The following is a 19,126-nucleotide window of genomic DNA, read 5'->3' as shown; positions in this document are numbered from 1 at the left end:
CTAGGTCTGTAGTCTGACATGCTAGAGTGTTTGCTCGAGCCTGTAGCCAACTTTTCAGCAACCCTCTTGGCCAGGACATTCACCTCATCCCTTTTGCCTTTTTGTTTACTTTTCTTGCTATGCTTGGCTTCCTCCTCAGCCCCTGACTCATTATCTGATTCCTCTGTGTCTAACTCACTGCTTGAATCGCTGTCTGATGAATTGTTCTTTTGTTCTTTTTCTTCTGGAACTTCTTTTCCAAGCCCATGTTCCTCTCTGCCCTTTTGGCTGCCTCAACTAGTCCATCAAACCCTTGTAATGCAATGTCTATTGTAGCCCATGGTTGGTTTGATTCTCTTGTGTAGTTCGTGCAGAAACCAATCCGCCAAGATAGCCTCAAATGGCTTATATTCCTAGGTTAGTCTCGCACATAATGTGCAAAACTTTGCGACATAATCATCCACCACTGTGGCAGGGACTTCTGCCTCAGGCTTCTAAGCTTCTCTTTCAACTCAGAAGGTGTTTTGACTGTTCAAACCCTTCTGAGGAATGCTTCCTTCAGTTCTTGGAATGTGGTAAAATGGTCGTGTGCATACTAGGACAGCCATTCTGTAGGAATGTCCCCAAATGTGGCTTGGAACTGATCCCTCTTCCTTTCATCAGCTACATTCCCCCGAGGATGGTTCCCCCTCCACACTGCTTCAAACTTTGTGACATGTGTGTCAAGGTCCTAAGACTTTTTGCCCTTATATATTGGATACTTGTGATTACCTCCCTGATTGGCCATTGGGGACATAGAGGCTACACGTTGCCTAGCCCAAGAGAAGCGGGCTCTAGTTTAAAATTAGTATATGAATACGAATTAATCCTAATCTTATGGAACTTTATTTATGTTTGTATGTGTATGTACATACATACATTAAAAAAATAATCCACAAGAAAGTGCACCTGTGAGCAGGGATTGCATATGCACACTCGACTTTACAGGCCCAAAATGATAAAAATACCAAGATGAAATTGTTTGGGATATTGGATAGGCAATGTTTGAATTTGGGAGGAAATTTTTGAAACTAGGGTTTTTGAATCCAAGGAGGGAAATTCAAAATTCAATGGATAAACACTCATGCCATACTCATATTCAAAACGAGGGAGAGAGAGGATAATGGGGATTAAAATTAAAATTCAAAGTCACATTCAAAAATTGTGAATCTAAAATGGGGGAGAATGGCACTACTGCCATTCTCCATAATGCCATGGGGGAGAATGTTAGTGGTGCCATTCTCCCCATGAAGGTGATGGGAGGCCTTGATAATGGCACCACTATCATTCTTCCTTGAATGTAAGGGAGAATGGCAATGGTGCCATTCTCTCCTTCAAGGTGACGGGAGGCCTTGAGAATGGATTCACTACCATTATTCCTTGAGAATGGTAGTGGTGCCATTCTACCCTTCAAGGTGATGGGAGTTCTTAAGAATGGCACCACTGCCATTCTTCCTTGAATATAAGGGAGAATGGCAATGGTGGTGCCATTCTCCCCTTCAAGGTGGTAGGAGGCCTTGAGAATAGCACCAATGCCATTCTTCCTTGAATGGGGAGAATGGTAGTGGTCCCATTCTCCCCATAAAGGTGATGGGAGGCCTTGAGAATGGCACGACGGTCGTTATTCCTTGAACGTAAGAGAGAATGGCAGTGGTACTATTCTCCCCTTCAAGGTGATGAGAGGCCTTGAGAATGGCACCACTGCCATTTTTCAAAGAATGTAAGGGAGAATGGTAGTTGTGCCATTGTCCCCTTCAAGGTGATGGGATGGGAAGCCTTTAGAATAGCCGTGGTGCCATTCTCCCCTTTAATGTGATAGGTGGCCCTAAGAATGGATCCTCCCCTTCAATCAAAATAATGGGATGCCTCAAATTGGAACCACTGCCATTTTCTTGAATTTAAGAGAGGTAGGCAGTGGTGCCATTTCCCCCCTTCAAGGTGATGGGATGCCTTGAGAATGGCACTAGTGCCATCCTTCCTTGAATGAAAGGGGAGAATGGCAGTGATGCCAAGGTGATAGGAAACCTTGAGAAAATGGTAGCCACTGCCATTCTTTCATGAATGAAAGGGGAGAATGGCAGTGATGCCATTCTCCCCTTCAAGGTGATAGGAAACCTTGAGAAAATGGTAGCCACTGCCATTCTTTCATGAATGTAAGGGAGAATGGCAGTGGTGCCATTCTATCATTTAAGATAATGGGATGGGAAGCCTAGAGAATGGCAGTGGTTCCTTTCTCCCCTTTCAGGTGATGGAAGGCCCTGAGAATGGCAATGGTACCATTCTCCCCTTTAATAAAGGTGATGGGAGGCCTTGATAATGGCATCACTGCTATTCTTCCTTGAATGCAAGGGAGAATGACACTGGTGCCATTCCCCCCTTCAAGGTGATGGGAGGCCTTGAGAATGTCACCACTACCATTCTTCCTTTAATGTAAGGGAGAATGGCAGTGGTGCCATTCACCCCTTCAAGGTGATCGGATGGGAGGCCTTAAGAATGACACCATTGCCATTCTCCCCTTTAAGCTGATGGGAGGCCTTAAGAATGACACCATTGCCATTCTCCCCTTTAAGCTGATGGGAGGCCCTAAGAATGGCAGTGGTGCCATTCCCCCCTTCAATCAAGGTGATGGGAGGCCTTGAGAATGGCACCACTACCATTCTTCCTTGAATATAAGGGAGAGTGACAGTGGTGCCTTTCTCTACTTCAAGGTGATGGGAGTCCTTGAGAATGGCACCACTGTCATTCTTCCTTAAATGTAAAGGAGAATGGTAATGGTTTCATTCTCCCCATGAAGGTGACGAGAGGCCTTGAGAATGGAACCACTACCATCTTCCTTGAATGAAAGGGAAGAATGGCAGTTGTGCCATCCTCCCCTTCAAGGTGATGGGAGGACTTGAGAATGGCAATATTAACATTCTTCCTTCAATGAAAGGGGAGAATGGCAGTCATGCCATTCTCCCCTTCAAGGTGATGGGAGGACTTGAGAATGGTAGCCACTGCCATTTTTCCTTGAATGTGATGGAATGGTAGTGGTGCCATTATACGTCTCAAGATGATGGGATGTGAGGCCTTGAGAATGCCAGTGGTGCCATTCTCCTTTTTCAAGTGATGGAAGGCCCAGAGAATGGTAGTGGTGCCATTCTCCCCTTCAATCAAGTTGATGGGAGGCTTTGAGAATAACATCACTCCCATTCTTCCTTGAATGTAAGGGAGAATGGGCCATCCAGTCTTGAATGTAAGGGGAAACGACAGTGGTGCCATTCTCCCCTTCAAGGTGATGGGAGACCTTGAGAATGGCACTACTACCATTCTTCCTTTAATGTAAGGCTGAATGGCACTGGTGCCATTCTCCCCTTCAAGGTGATGGGATGGGAGGCCTTGAGAATTGCACCACTACCATTCCTTGAATGTAAGGGAGAATGGCAATGGTGCCATTCTTCCCATGAAGTAATGGGAGGCCTTAATAATGGCACCACTGCCATTCTTCCTAGAATGTAAGGGAGAATGGTAGTGGTTCCAAGAATGGTACCACTTTCATTGAGAAGGTGATGGGAGGCCTTGAGAATGGTACCACTTCCATTCTTTCCTTAAACAAAAGGGGAGAATGGAGGTGATCCCATTCTCCCCTTCAATCAAGGTGATGGGAGGCCTTGAGAATGGCAGCCACTGCTATTCTTTAAATGTAAGGGGGAATAGTAGTGGTGCCATTCTACCCCTCAAGATGAAAGAGTGGTACTATTTAAGAAATGGGTAAGTTTTGTCTTTCCTTATTTGTCATCTATTACATATTTATGCTACTTTGTCAAAGTAAAAATTGAAAATTCGTCAAAAATACAAAGGAGACTCTACCAAAAGTTTTCTGAAATTTCCCACAGTATACAAAATCTTGCATATTGTTACAAGCTCTTAACTTCAAGACTGCATGGGTATGGATGCCATCATTCTTAACCCATAAAAAACGTGACTATTCTTGTCCACCCACCATCACTCGTAGAGGAGTATATTAGGTCTAAGTAGGGGGAGGGACATGTTGAGGCCTTCAGCCTACATGATTTTGATTACCACTTTCAAAATTAAGAAAGTGGGAAAAGGGCCATTGGAACTCATCCCAAAAGGGGGATATTATTAATTTTTAATCAACAGTTCCAGCCCTGTCCTCCAAGGGGTATAGTGTAGTAGGGAAACTTGAATACTGCTGTTAAAACCCTAAGATCTCTCTAGATAATTGTTATGCATAAACATGCATAAATCAGGCATAAACTCAACCACCCAACCACCCCCGAGCCCAAGGGATGCACACATGAATACATCATACCTCTACCTTGATGTCCCATACCATCAAGAGGTATAATTCCAATCCAATAGCATGTCGCTATAGTGTGAAATGGTAGGTGAGTAGATATGGACCTCTACACAAGAGACCATAGCATAAGCCTCCAAGCCCCTGCCTTGAGTGTGCCCCATGTCCCTATTATATAGGAGGGACCTCAAGTGACTCTTGACTCTTCATTTCCCATGTGTGACCCTTGGATGCTTGACCCTAACCTTAACCCTTAAGGTTAGTCCTAACCCATGCTCCACACTAGAGCTTGTTCCCATGCTCCCATGCTCACAAGCCTAATGTGGGTTAGCCTCCTAGTATATGCACACATAATGTGCATATAACATACTTCCCCTCTCTCAAAACATTGCACTCTTGCAGTGAAAAGAATGAGAACTGCATTGAACAATATCAACCGACTCCCAAGTCGAATCCTCTATTTCCCTATCTTTCCACCTAAATTTAACCTCAGGGATTAGTCAACTACAAAGTTTCCTTTCTATGAATTCAAGTACCTTATCAGGTTCATATGGAACATAGGATAAATCTTCGACTTCAATCAGTTCTTGAGGAGTAGCTGTGTTATCCTCACCTCCCAGTTTCCCTTTCAATCTATTGATATGACATGTGGAGGTAGTTTTAAGTTCAAACGCAACCGTGCCAATCCGATGTATAACTCGAAAACAGACCGCAATATTTAGGAGATAAATTCGAGCATTTTTCTATTGACAAAGTCTGAGAATCTTTAGGAACATTAAAATAAACCAATGCTCCTGGTCCAAAAGACCAAGATGAGCGTCCCCTACTATCAGTATAAAATCGTACTCTATCCTAAGCACTCCTGATCAAATCTCGAGCTTCGGTCAGCATTTCCTGCATATCTCGCAAGAAATCCCTCGATGCATCAAGCTCGATGTCCTTAAGACCGACATTAATAGGTGCCCTGGGTTGATACCCATACATAAGTATGCACCGACTAAAACCAATAGCTGTATATTTAAAACTGTTATAGGCAAATTCTATCATTGGAAGATATTTTTCCCAATATGATGATTTTCTAGAGACATATGCACGAAGCATATAGTCTACAATATGATTCATATGCTGTGTTTGCCCATTAGACTACGGATGATCAGAGCAATTCACATTCAAAGCAAATTCCTCGTTGTAAACCATTCGGAATAAAGTAGGAAAACATGGCATTATAATAGCAGAAATCAGGGATTCATCGGTGCCCCGACATACCCACATCTACATATGGAATAATCGACGTCCCGAGTTACCCATATCAACATAGAGAGTCATCAGCATCTAAATGAGTCAAATATGTCCATCCGTAAACCATCAGGTTGACTATATAAATCACCTAAAGTACGGAACTAGAGAAAGAAATGCCAACAAAGGAAGAATCCAAATTTCCTTATCCGAACACAACAAGATAAACTTGTTTAAACTCTAAAGAAAGAGATTTCAACAAGTGAATATGCCGACGAGATTACCCTCACATCAAAACATGTAGGCTATAGATAAAAGAAGTTTATCTAGAGAATGCCCACACTATAACTTCTAGTGAATTTAGAAAATGAGATTGTCTTTGAATGTTGAGGTCAACATGCTATAAGTGATGTAAGCAAAGCAACAATCTTGAGCCCAAATTATCCCATAAGTTTTATATGGACTCATTAGGTTCTGCCTAGATCACTTTAGAATTTGACTTAGGCTTAAGAAATTAAGCACAAACCACACTTAAATAAGTGCAAAATAAATTATCATGGAAAAGTGTCAAAGGTGAAACACACTCTGAACGCAAATAATAGCCATCAAAAGAAATTAAGGAACATGTCCAAAAAGAATGGCTAAACAATGGTAAAAAATCATGAAAATATCATTTAGAATTAATCCAAACAGAAATATCCACTAATACGAGGTATAATCGTATTAATAATATGTGAATAATCTGTATCTATCTAATGTCAGCAAGAGAAAACGTACTTCAACATTAAATAACCCTCAAAAATGTTAAATTCTTGAGAAAAAGATTTATCATGATTTTTTCCTAATTTTTCCTAATTTAATAGGGCCTCAAAATACGATAATTTTGAATTCTTCCAAACCTATCTTATGGCATTCCAAACCTATATTTTTTCAAAAAATTTCCTGCAAATAAATTTGCTAAAATACCATTGATATTTTAAAAAATACCAATTTCTAGGATTTTTAAAAATAATTTCTAAAAAATTCCTAATTTTTCCTAAGAATCCCATCGTTCACGAAATTTCCAATTCCGCCCGACAATTCTCAAATCTAATGACAATTTACAATTTTAATGGATTTTTTAAATTTTTGGATCAAAAAGTATATTTTAAACGAATTTGAATGGTCACGGGTGCCCGAATGGACACACCACATGCCAAACACCAACCCCACATTTTCCTAAAATTTAAAATAACCTTTGTCTAATTTTCAAGAATTTTTTAAAAATTTTAATTAACCCCAAACGCATTTAGAATACAAATGGTCAAAAAATTTTGAAATTCCAATGGTTTTCCCGGAATACGGAAAGCTAATAGTTTTGGGAAAATGAAAAGACAAAAAAAAAATCGGAATATGAAAGGTCAAAAGTTTCCGGAATACGGAAGGACAAAAGTTTTTCCGAAATTCGGAAAGCCAAAAGGTTTCGAGAAAGCGGAAAGCCAAAAGTTTTCTAGAAGATGAAAAGCCAAAAAATTTTAAGAGAAAAAAAAACCAAAAATTTTCAGAGATTTTTCCTCAAATCCCATAATTTCTCATAATTTTCAGGCTTTTTTCAACCTTTTTTTTGAAATATTTTCAAAAGATTTTTTTATTTAAAAAAAACTCATTTTAAAAAAAATATACAAAAATTATATTAATAAGGGCCATGGAGGATTGGCCACATTTGGATGCTCAATAGGTGATTATATCTCCATGGGTCAGGACTTTTCTTGTGGCAAAAAAAATGACATGTATGCTAGGATACAAGAATTTTTTTTGCTAGCATGTGACCCTACCAGGGAGTACAAGAAAAGGAGAGTAGTTCAATGGGAAGCAAATTTCATTTTCTTGGACTTTCCCATTGGGGAGAAGTTGGGTGTTGGCTCTCCATTTCCTCCTAGAGGAACTTGCTTTTAGAGGACTATGTCAAATACGGTTTAGCCGCGCTTCTAGTTTGGGAGATAATGGATGGCTTGCTATGCTTTGCTTCATTGTAGGTAATGTAGGATATTCATATGCTAATTGATAAGTGTATGCCTCTTTTCTTGATTTATATGATGATTTTAAATACTGTGCTACATTGCCAAGTCCTTTATTGACATGGATGGAGAGGTACATCAAAGTCCAGGACCTCCACATGCTGAGAAGAGTGGTGGTGTTGGACAAGAATGAGTATGGCTTTGTTAAACATTATGGGGAGGACATGCCGGTACGTACATCCGCTTCATCTCTATTATTGAAAATGGTTTCTATTGGAATAGATTTCCATGTTACATGAAGTGTCTACTCTTGTGCAGCTTCGTACTTCTATGTTGGTGTTTGCATGTCACAATGGAGCCACGCTGCTCATATTCATGGTCGAGAGCCTTTCCCTATTTGCGAGCGATGACATGTGGACCCACTACATGCTAGTGGCACATTGGACTCATGGGCTCTCATCTACGAGTGCACCACTTCAAGGCGCTAGGAGCGCACTAGAGCACTCATGTGGTTTTGCTTCTATGATTTTGAGTTTGCTATGTGTGCCGAGAGGTCTAGTATTGGAGATGGATTGCTGCACAAGCCCTCTCATGAGGTCATGTCAGGCTAGTGGTGGAAGATCTTGTTATTCATTTGATGTGGATGCACTCATAGTGGATATGCATGTGTTACCACTAGTGCAGGTATCCGTTGGCAAGAGAACTCGTAGGGATAACAAAGAGTTTGGGGAGGATGATTATTCAGCAAATCCCACTTCTAATCCCTTTGATGACTAGTGAGACACTTTACTTTCATTTTGCAGTACTACATTGTCTAGTGACATGCTTATTTATGTTTGATTTAAAAATGGCTCTTGTCATGGCATATTTTTTTCCTAAACCCATATGTTTTATTTTCCTTGTGATTGTGGCGTATAAGCGAATGGTTGACTTAACATCATTATATTCTTGGTCATTGTATTCCTCGATTCCCAATATGAACTTATTCTTCTTTGAATTTTGTTTCTTGTAGTGTTTTGCCTACGTATGCGGAAGGAATGGCTAGAGCCATGGTGAGAAACAAGCGATATGATCAACAGAGCAAGGAACATTCACGCATTTATAGTCTAATTGTGGATGACGAGTGTGAAGACAGTGGTTGAGGTGTTTTAAGGATGTTTGAATCTTTTGGAATATTGAGTACATGGAATATTGAGTACATGGAATATTGAGCGAGAACTAGCATGGAGTGTTATTATATTGAGTACATGGAATATGGAGTACATGGTCTATCCCATAATGACTTGCTTTTGTTCATTTTGAGGATTAATCTTTATTGAATACGTATTCAAAACTTCCATGAGTGAATGGAAAGGACCAATGATTATTCTATGTTTTTGTTTATGTGAAGACAATATGTAAAAATAAATTGCAAACAGAGTTTTAAACAATGTTTCTCAAAAGCATCGCTTGAACTCTAGGCTCACTCGAACGTAGTCGCTCGATGTTTCGGACTTACTCCATTCTCTGGGCCTTCCATAACCTAAAAGGGGAGAATGCCACCACTGCCATTCTCAGGGCCTCCCATCCCCTCATCTTGAGAGGTAGAATGGCACCACTGCCGTTTCCCCTTACATTCAAGGAAGAATGGCAGTGGCTACCATTCTCAAGGCCTCCCATCACCTTGATTGAGGGGAGAATGTCACCACTGCCATTGTCCCCTTTTGTTCAAGGAAGAATGGAAGTGGTGCCATTCTCAAGGCCTCCTATCACCTTCAAGGGGGGGAATGGCACCACTGCCATTCTCCCTTACATTCAAGGAAGAATGGCATTGGTTCCATTCTCCCTTACATTCTAAGAAGAATGGCAGTGGTGCCATTCTCAAGGCCTCCCATCACTTCATGGGGAGAATGGCACCACTACCATTATCCCTTACATTCAAGGAATGGCAGTGTTGCAAAGATTCCAGGAGGTGTAGATCCAACATGTTAAGAGGGGTTTTAATCAAGCAATTGATGCATTGAAAAGAGGGGGGTTAGGCAAGGATTTGGAAGAAGCTCATGTCTTAGCTATAGTCTACCCCGCCTATATTGGAAGGATAATTTTAGACTTTTGTCATGCAATGCAGTTGTTATATGCACATTATGTGTGTATATACTAGGAGGCTAACCCACATTAGGCTTATGAGCATGGGAGTATGGGAACAAGCTCTAGTGGAGCATGGGTTAGGACTAACCTTAAGGGTTAAGGTTAGGGTTAGGCATCCAAGGGTCACACATGGGAAATGAAGAGTCAAGAGTCACTGAGGGCCCTCCTATATAATAGGGGGATGGGGCACACTCAAGGCAGGCTTGGGGGCTTGGAGGCTTATGCTATGGTCTCTTGATAATGTGTAGAGGTCCATATCTACTCACCTACCATTTCACACTATAGCTACATGCTATTGGATTGGAATTATACCTCTTGATGGTATGGGACATCAAGGTAGAGGTATGATGTATTTCATTTATATTTCATGTGTGCATCCCTTGGACTTGGGGGTGGTTGGGTGGTTGAGTTTAAGCATGGTTTATGCATAACAATTATCTAGAGAGATCTTAGGGTTTTAACAATGGTATCAGAGTAATCTCTAGTTAATTGTTATTGATTTTTTTGAAGTAAATTTTAATATTTACTAATAAAAATATTATTTTGTTGATTTGTATTGATGATTTGCACGTGGATCGTCAATATCGCGATTGGAACGCGTGTTCCTACTATTCAATGGACGAATCGACATTGCGGGGGAATTTCGTGAGTTTAATGCTTATTTTTTCTATTTTTTGTGGTTTAAAAAATAGCATTAATGGAATTTTTTACAAAAATACCACATATTCTATTGTGGATATTTTTGGTAGAATGGATTCCCTAAATTTCTAGAAATTTTATGAATTTTTTCCTAATTTTTAAGAAATTTTTATGGTTAAAATGTATTTTTAATACATTTTTGCGGGTTTTTCCGTGGGTATGCGATCAAATATCTGTCGATTTTCTGCTGAAATGCAGTAGGGGATAGCATGTTGATGCATGAAATGCTCTCTCGTGTGCGTGGGACCCTCTCCGCTTCTCAATTCTGATTTTCCCGTGTAAATTTCTCTTAAAAGGGATTTTTAAAATATTAAACATTAATCATAATTAATATTAATTATGATTAATAAAAAGTTTAATTAAAAACCTTAATCAAAAGATTAATTAAGGTTAACCTCTCTGTTAACAAAGAGAGAAGAGATGGGAGGAGAGAGAATGGAAGGGAGGAGAAGGAGAGGAAAGAGGGGAGAAGAGAGAGGGAGTTTCTCACTCTCTCTCTCTCTCATTCTTTGCGCACAGACCCGGGGGGTGGGTTCACTGCAGAGCAGGCGGCGAAAAAAATCGCCACCCCCCATAAAAATTTTATATAAGCTTTATATTAAAGCTATTCTTACCAAGGGAGAATGGGATTCTTACTAAGGGAGAATGGCAGAGTGGTGCCATTCTCCCCTCATACCATTCCTACCAAGGGAGAATGACATTCTCACTGAGGGATAATGGCAGTGGTGCCATTCTTCCATCCAAACAATGTAAGCAAGGGGAATGGCAGTGGTGTCATTGCTAAAGGAGAATGAAACCACTACCATTCTTCCATCCAAACAATGTAAGCAAGGGGAATGGCAGTGGTGTCATTGCTAAAGGAGAATGAAAGCTCTACCATTCTTCCATCCAAACAATGTAAGCAAGGGGAATGGTAGTGGTGTCATTGCTAAAGGAGAATGAAAGCTCTACCATTCTCTATGACTACATTGTTTGGATGGGATAATGGCATCATTTCCATTCTCCCTTAGTGAGAATGCTATTTTCCCTTGGTAATAATGGTGTGAAGGGAGATGGCACCACTGTTATTCTCCCTGGGTTAGTAATGGTTTAAGGGGAGAATGGCACCACTGTCATTCTCCCTGGGTTAGTAATGGTTTAAGGGGAGAATGGCATTACTACCAATCCCCTTGCCTACATTGTTTAGATGGGAGAATGGCACCACTGTCATTCTCTCTTAGTAAGAATGTCATTCTCCCTTGGTAAGAATGATACGAGGGGAGAATGGCAGTGGTGCCACTCCTTCTTGGTAAGAATGGTTTGAGGAGAGAATGGCACCACTACCATTCTACCTTCCAAGCAATGTAATGTGGAAGAGTGGCACCACTACCATTCTTCCCCCAAACCATTACTAAGGGAAGAATGACACTGGTGCCCTTCTCTTCTCATGGAATTGGGATTCTTACTAAGGGAGAATGGAAATGGTGTTATTATCCTTCTAACTTTTTTAAGGTATTAAGATTGCATGTATCTTATATATCTTTTGTTTTTTGCAGAATTTTATATCAGTGGCTAGTGTATCCATGAGTAATGACTTTGTGACCAAGGATACACACATGGTCACGTATCCTCTCGACATATATGAGAGGTGGATCAACATTTTGAATGCAATAAAGGAGAGGAAACTCAGTGGTGGGCGGTTGCCAACCATAACTAATATGAGGTGCCTTCTATTAGGCTTGAGTGAAGAGAATGTTAAGTGCATCTAGGACAAAATTGAGAATGGAACCATTGTATTATTCAAGTCTAGACAAGATAGGAATGCCGTCGACATTATAGAGAGGGCAATGATGATAAAGCAAGATAAGTTCTTACAAGAATAATTACTAAAGGTCTTTAACACAAAATGCTCATCGAAGGTGTCCAATCAATGGCACGAGCTTGCAAAATATTATCAAATTGGCAAGGAACAATATGAATGCTTGTATGCATGTTGTGAACCTTGGTTAAAGGCCAAATTACAAGTAGGAAAGACAACCCCTGAGTTCCCTCCTGCAGAGCTATGAAATATGTGGAATGGATCATTAATGCAAGAGAAGGTATCTCTGCCTCCGAATCTTATTTTCCATTGAAGGTTTGTATGGTAAATATGGAGATGGAGGATCAAGTGTTTCTTGCACTTCACTTCCATGGAGAGCTTTCTCCAATTGGGTTGTGTGCTTGACACCTCCATGAGTCCAGCCAATGATGTGAAATGGATTTAGGATAGGTTTGGAATGCTAATCAAGGGCTTGATGGAGGATACATTAGCCCCAAAACAAATCATTATATTGTCTTTTATCAAATTGAGGCAGTTGATAAGTCTAGAAGATGTAAGTAAACGTGCAAGATGGTCCAAAATATTTGTGAGAATAATCAATCCAGACAAGGCCCCCTTCATGGGAAAGATAGAGAATAATCAATCCAGACAAGGCCCCCTTCATGGGAAAGATAGAGACATTCATTGTGCTTACTTTCTATAGCCAAGAAGAAAGCTTTGCTAGATACAAGCACGTGCTAGAAGCCACCCGACCATACAATTTAATAGTTCAATATAATACCGAAGATACGAGGACGTGCTAGAAGCCACCCAGTCATACAATTTAATAGGAGTTCAATATAATACTGAAGATATGGAGGATGCACAAGGTCATCTAAAAGATCGTCAGAGTAGGTGATTTCATCAACAACTTATGTAAATAAGATCAAGGATATGTAGAAAAATTATGTGAATTTTGTATCAAAAGATCCAGATCTTGAGGAGTGGGCTGGCATCAAGAAGGTTGATTCACCTAGAGTTGTGGCAAAAGAGGAAAATGAAGATTTGATGAAGAATCTCGACCAAGATAACCCTTGGAGCCTTTAACCAAAGAGCAACTTGCTAAAGTTCCACAATTCACAAGCATTGAAGACATTGAAGGTGCTCACGCAAATAGTTCATTGTTTATCCTTGAAGTTGAAATTTAGAAATACTGGATTGCATTTTTTTATAATAAAACTTTCACTCTTGCACATTTGTATCTTTGTATAAATCCTTTCATGTCTTTTAATGTTACAATAATATACATGTGAGTCTTTGTTACGCTTAATTTGAGATAGTGAAGTAATAACAAGACTCCATTCATAAATGTCTTTTTTAAGTTGAGATATCTAATTAATATTGCAAGAAATGTCTAGTTTGTTTCTACTTTGTGTTCTTTTTATTTGTGTATTGCGAAAGACATGATTATTTTACCAATGATAGGAAAATCTATATGAATGTGATAATGTATCATCCCTCCCCATTGTCTTAGTAGTACCACTCTTTCCTCCTACATTACCATATACTACAACTAATTTTCCAAGAAGTGGATGGTAGTGATTTGGCATTTTGGTTTGGGGGAGAATGGAACCACTGCCATTCTCCCCAAATGATAATGCACCAATCTCAAACCAAATATTCAATGGGGAATGGGTCCTTTAATGAGGAGTGAGTTCAGAAAAGTCTAGCTAAGATGACATTGTGATTGGGGATAGAATGGCACCACTAGTATTCTCCCCAAAATGTTAATGCACCAAACCAAACAGAGCCATGATTCATGCCTTCATTATGATCAGAGCAGAGAGAACGGTGGAACTGCAATTCTCACTTGGAAAGTTTAATGATTAAACTTGAGGATGGCACCATTGCCATTCTTCCTCGATTTTATACAAGAGGGAGAATAGCAATGGTGCAATTTTCTCATCAATTTTTTATTTTTGGAGGGACGAGGGGAGAATGGCAGCACTATCATTCACCTTTTAATTTTCTCATCTCAAACCAAAATTTTCAAGGAGAGAATGACACTGCCATTTTTCCCTAAGTAAGGGGGCCACCATCTCTATTAATGAGATGAGAGTGGTACCAAATCCATCATTGACCCCTTAATCAAATTTCCAAAGAGGATTGGAGAATAGCACCACTTTCATTCTCCACAATGATAGAGGATTGGAGAATAGCACCACTTTCATTCTCCACAATGATAGAGGATCCTAAACCCTTCCATTCTAGTGGGGAAAAGTGGAGAATGACAATCTCTCTCAAAACCAAGTTAAGGATGGGAGAACAACACCCTGCCAATCTCTCCTATGATAGTGGACCAAACCGATGAAAGTCAAGGGAGAGAATGAAGTGGTGCTATACTTCCATCACACCAAAATTTAGTGTAGATAGTTATGATAATAGAAAGTTGGTGAGTATTTCTATAAGTGTATTTAACTAACTATTTTTAATATTCGACTTCATAGAAATGGAGGACACGAGGAATGCTATTGATACAATGTGACGTGAAACAAAGATCTACAGAGCAAAGAGGGCTACTATCCCGGGTAGATGGTGTACTGCCGTCACGAGGTAAGGTAGCTGGCAGATGAGTTGAGCATAGATGGGCTGCTGTCCCAAATGGTAGATGTCATCAGAGTGATGAGTAGAGAGTCGGATGTTGTCCCAAATAGGTAGTTGTCAAATTGAGAAGAAAAGGTTACTGTCTAGGTACAAGTATGTAGCAAGTACAGAAAGATCTTGGTGCTGTAGATCAGGTCACAGGACTGTAGGTGTAGAAGATCTCGATGTTGTAGATTAGGTCACAGGGTTGCAAGTACACAGATCTAGGCTCTACAACAGGGATCAGACTAGGGCAATAGAGAGTGCTACACCACACTATAGGTACAGGTGGGGCACTACTAATGATGCCTATAGGATGATCAAACAAGGCGCAATGTTATGCTAAGAGCACTGCCTGAAGATGATAATTATAATTCAGCCTAATGTATGTGTTGGCTTGCTGAATTATGAAGCGTTTGTATATATATGTTGTGGGGTTGCTGGTCGGGGCCAGGGAAGGTTGTCAGCCAACAAGAAAGACAAAAAAAACCAATATAAAACCCTTTTTGGGTTGGGTTAAATACCATGTTTGGGCATATTTTCACACACCCCCTCTCATGTGACAAAAGGGGACCATGAGAGAACATGAGAGAACAAAAGGGGACCATGAGAGAACATGAGGAGGAGTGAAGAGGAACATGAAGAAGTATTTGGCTTTGGGTAAGTTTGGTTGTCAAACGGGTGTAGATCATGTGCTCTTCGTCTTTTGTAGTCTTTTGAGTTTGGGCTGTACTGGATCAATGCCATGATGCGAGAGGTTTTCACATGCATGAATTCCCATTTTTGGGTTTTCATTCATACATGCACCTCAAACACAAAAAACAGAATGCTATGCAAGATGGTAAATGCTATGTAGTGGGTTTTCACATGAGCAGTGCCGGATGTGCAATAGGAATTGTCGGGTCTAGAGTTTGTGAGCCATATAAGTTTCCCAACCACTTGGCGGTAGGCTCGCTCTTCATGTGGTGGTGAGTCCTCTTCCTTGAAAGTTTGATGGTGGGATCCAATGGGGTAGCCACATGGATAACACCATTAGGAAAGTAGGAAGAATACTTTTGTTATTGTGACACAAAAATACCGTCAAGATGTTGGACCACCTCCATGCCAAGGAAATACGAGAGAAGACCAAGATCAATCATCTCAAAAGTTTGTCTTAGCTGTGCCATGATGTCAGCCACTTTGGCTTGATTTGAACTAGAGATGATTAGATCATCGACATACAACACTAGGTAGCGAACCATCCTCTGGTCAGTGTGGATATAGATACTGGGATCATGGTGAGAACCTTGGCTACGTAAAAATTTGTCAATGCAATAATACCACGCTCGAGGGGCTTACTTAAGCCCATAAAGAGCTTTATGCAAGCAGAAGACTTTGTCTTCGTACCCAGGGAGTGGAAAGCCCGGAGGTTGGTCAACATAGACTTCCTCCTCGAGAATGCCATTTAGGAAGGCACTCTTGACATCCATTTGGTAGACCGGCCATTTGTGGTGTGCAGCTAGATTGAGTAAGAGACGGATTGTTGTCATTCGAGCTGTAGTTGCAAGGGTCTCGTCTCGAAGTCAATCCTTCTTTTTGGCGAAAGCCTTACACTACAAGCCAAGCTTTGTACTTGTCCAAGGTACCATTTGGTGTGAAAGATCCATTTTGTTCCAATGACCTTCTTATGGACGAAGGTGTTCAACAAGGGACCATGTGCCATTTTGGTCAATGCTTTCAAGTTCTTGTTCCATAGCCTATTTCCAGTTTGGTTGTTTGATTGCCTCCTTCCACGATGTTGGTTCATCATGCGCCACATAGTCTGCTAAAAAAATAGAGGCAAATGAGGCACGAGGAGTGAGCCTAGTGGACCAACGAGGACCGTCCAAGGGGGTATCGCGGCGGGGAAGCATGCCTGAATCCTGCATGGTCTGTTGGTACTAGCAGGGTAAAGCGTCCTTGGGTGGCTGTCAGAAGGAGGAAGGCTCCTTATGTGGTGGAGTAAAAATTGACCGATTGGGTTCATATGTCACAATTGGAGATTCTTGTTTGGGTGGTATGGACAGCAGAAGGCGAAGTAAATCCCGCTCATCAAAGATAATGTCTTGAATGAATGAAGACTTTGCTCGATCTTGGATCAAAGACTTTGTAAGCCTTTGATTCAAAAGAGTAGCCCACAAAAATGAGGAATTCACTCCTTGGCTTAAGCTTGCCCCTCGTGTGTGTGTGTGTGTGTGTGTGTAAGCACGACACCCAAAGACACGGAGATGGGAAACAGTCGGTTTTTCCTCATAAAATGTCTCAAACGGGATCATGTGAGGGACAACAACCATGGGGCAATGGTTCAGAAGGTACACTGCAGTGTTGATTGATTCTAACCAAAGGCATTCAGGCAGCTGTGCTGCAAAGAGAAGGAGCATGCCATATCCATAAAACGGTTCGGTTCTTGCACTCAACCACTCCATTTTTGTGAGGAAGAGTTGGCATTGAATACCGTATTCTTACAAGAACTCGGTAAATTGATGGGAGATAAACTCACCACCATTGTCACTATGAGCAATCCCAATCGAGACGCCCATTTAGTTAATGACTAATCGAACCCATGTGAAAAAGTATTGGAAGGCATCTGATTTATGCTTTAGGAAATACACCCACATGTACCTTGAATAGTCATCTACAATCAACATGTAGTATAGAGACCCATTTAAGGAGGGGATTTAGGGATTTCCCACTCAAGTCAAAGTGAATCAACTTGAGGATACCCTGAGCACGATGAGTAGCATGATGTGGGAACGATGTATGATGATGCTTACCCATTTGACATGGCAGACATCCTTTGTTAGTTTGAGGCATGGTATGCCTTCAACCAACTGGTCTCTAGACAACTCATAGAGTGTGTCATATGATAGGTGACCATAGCGATAGTGCCATAGTCATTCAGTGTCCGAGGGAGCTCTAATCACATATAGGCATGAACCCAATGAGACTTAGAACCCTCGAAAGATGGCTGAGATAAAAAAGTAGACATCCGGATAAGCCATCCTTCTATGCTTGACCTTGGGAAACAACGAGACCGGTAGTCTCATCAATCACCTTGACAACTCGCTTGTTGAAGTAAACTCCATGATCGAGTTGGATCAATTGGGATACAGAAAGTAAATTGAGGCCCAAGTTAGGAACAAGATAGACATTGTCCACCAATGTTGCTTGGTTAGGGCTTTTGTTGGTGTCAAATAAAACAGTGCCAATAGATTTGATGGGCATCGGGGTATTCTTACCACATCAAACTTTACCCTTAGCAGGATGTTGAGAGATGAAAATGTCGGCATTGCATGCCATATGGTGTGTAGCTCGACTGTCAACTATCCAAGTGATAGGATGGCCACGTGGCAGAGTTGGGTAAGCTTTGATGATGGGCACAGGTGGATCATCAGGTAACTGACATATCTGAATGAGGACAGAAGCTTCCACACGCTGACTGCCTCATCTAGTCTATTGTTTCTTCTTCCTTTCGGAAGAGTGGTCAAAATCAACCTCAAATGTGACCTAATTGACATTGGCCGAGGGGCCAGGATGTGGTGAAAGTGATGACCAATATTGTGAGTAGGTGTAGATAGGCTGGTCGTCTCCTAATGTAAGACCTAGAACGGGGCTCTCCAATGAGTAAGAATTACTATCAACATCTGCTGGTGACAAAGGTTGGTCCTCCAGAATCATGGGTAGATGATCTTGTGTGCTCTTAAGGTCTTCCATCCCTTTTCCATAGCGGTGATACCATGTGAGGGAAAAAGGACCTAGAAGAGGGGTCTCCAATGAGAGGGCATGTAAAAATACCTATAGCACAAATTAGGGTTTATAATTTTTTATAAACCCTAATTTCACCGCCCAAATGATGTCGGAATCAAGAGTTTAAAGGCTTGATGCAGAGTCCTTATGGAGCACTACAAGAGAGTATAAAGCTCTAGGCAATATCTAAAAACCTCAGTAATAACTGAATCTACAGTCTAGGTTGCAGATATGCAGGGAAATCTTAAAATTTTCAGCAGCATTTTGGTTGCTTTTGGAGTCGAATCTGAATATTTCCAAGAAAAACCATAGATTCCCATCAAACACCTCTTGCCATTTCCATCACAAAGCATCCATTATGCATCAATAGGCATCATTATCCATCCAATTAGTGTCCACAAAATGCATCCAAAAGCATATCACTTTGCCCCTTCCAAGGCATCCACTTTCCAATGTGCCAAAACTTTGCCACATTAAGCGCGTGTTGAAGCCTGCCGATCTCTCGGCCAAGCTCTTCCAATCCCCTTACTCAAGTTTGAAATCCATGAAAAAGGGTTTGGGCCA

Source organism: Cibotium barometz, chromosome 63 (assembly GCF_041138505.1).
Source record: "Cibotium barometz isolate CiBa-2024 chromosome 63, ASM4113850v1, whole genome shotgun sequence".
Taxonomy (NCBI): domain Eukaryota; kingdom Viridiplantae; phylum Streptophyta; class Polypodiopsida; order Cyatheales; family Cibotiaceae; genus Cibotium; species Cibotium barometz.
The sequence above is the reverse complement of the archived record's forward strand: the minus strand, read 5'-3'. Positions refer to the sequence as shown.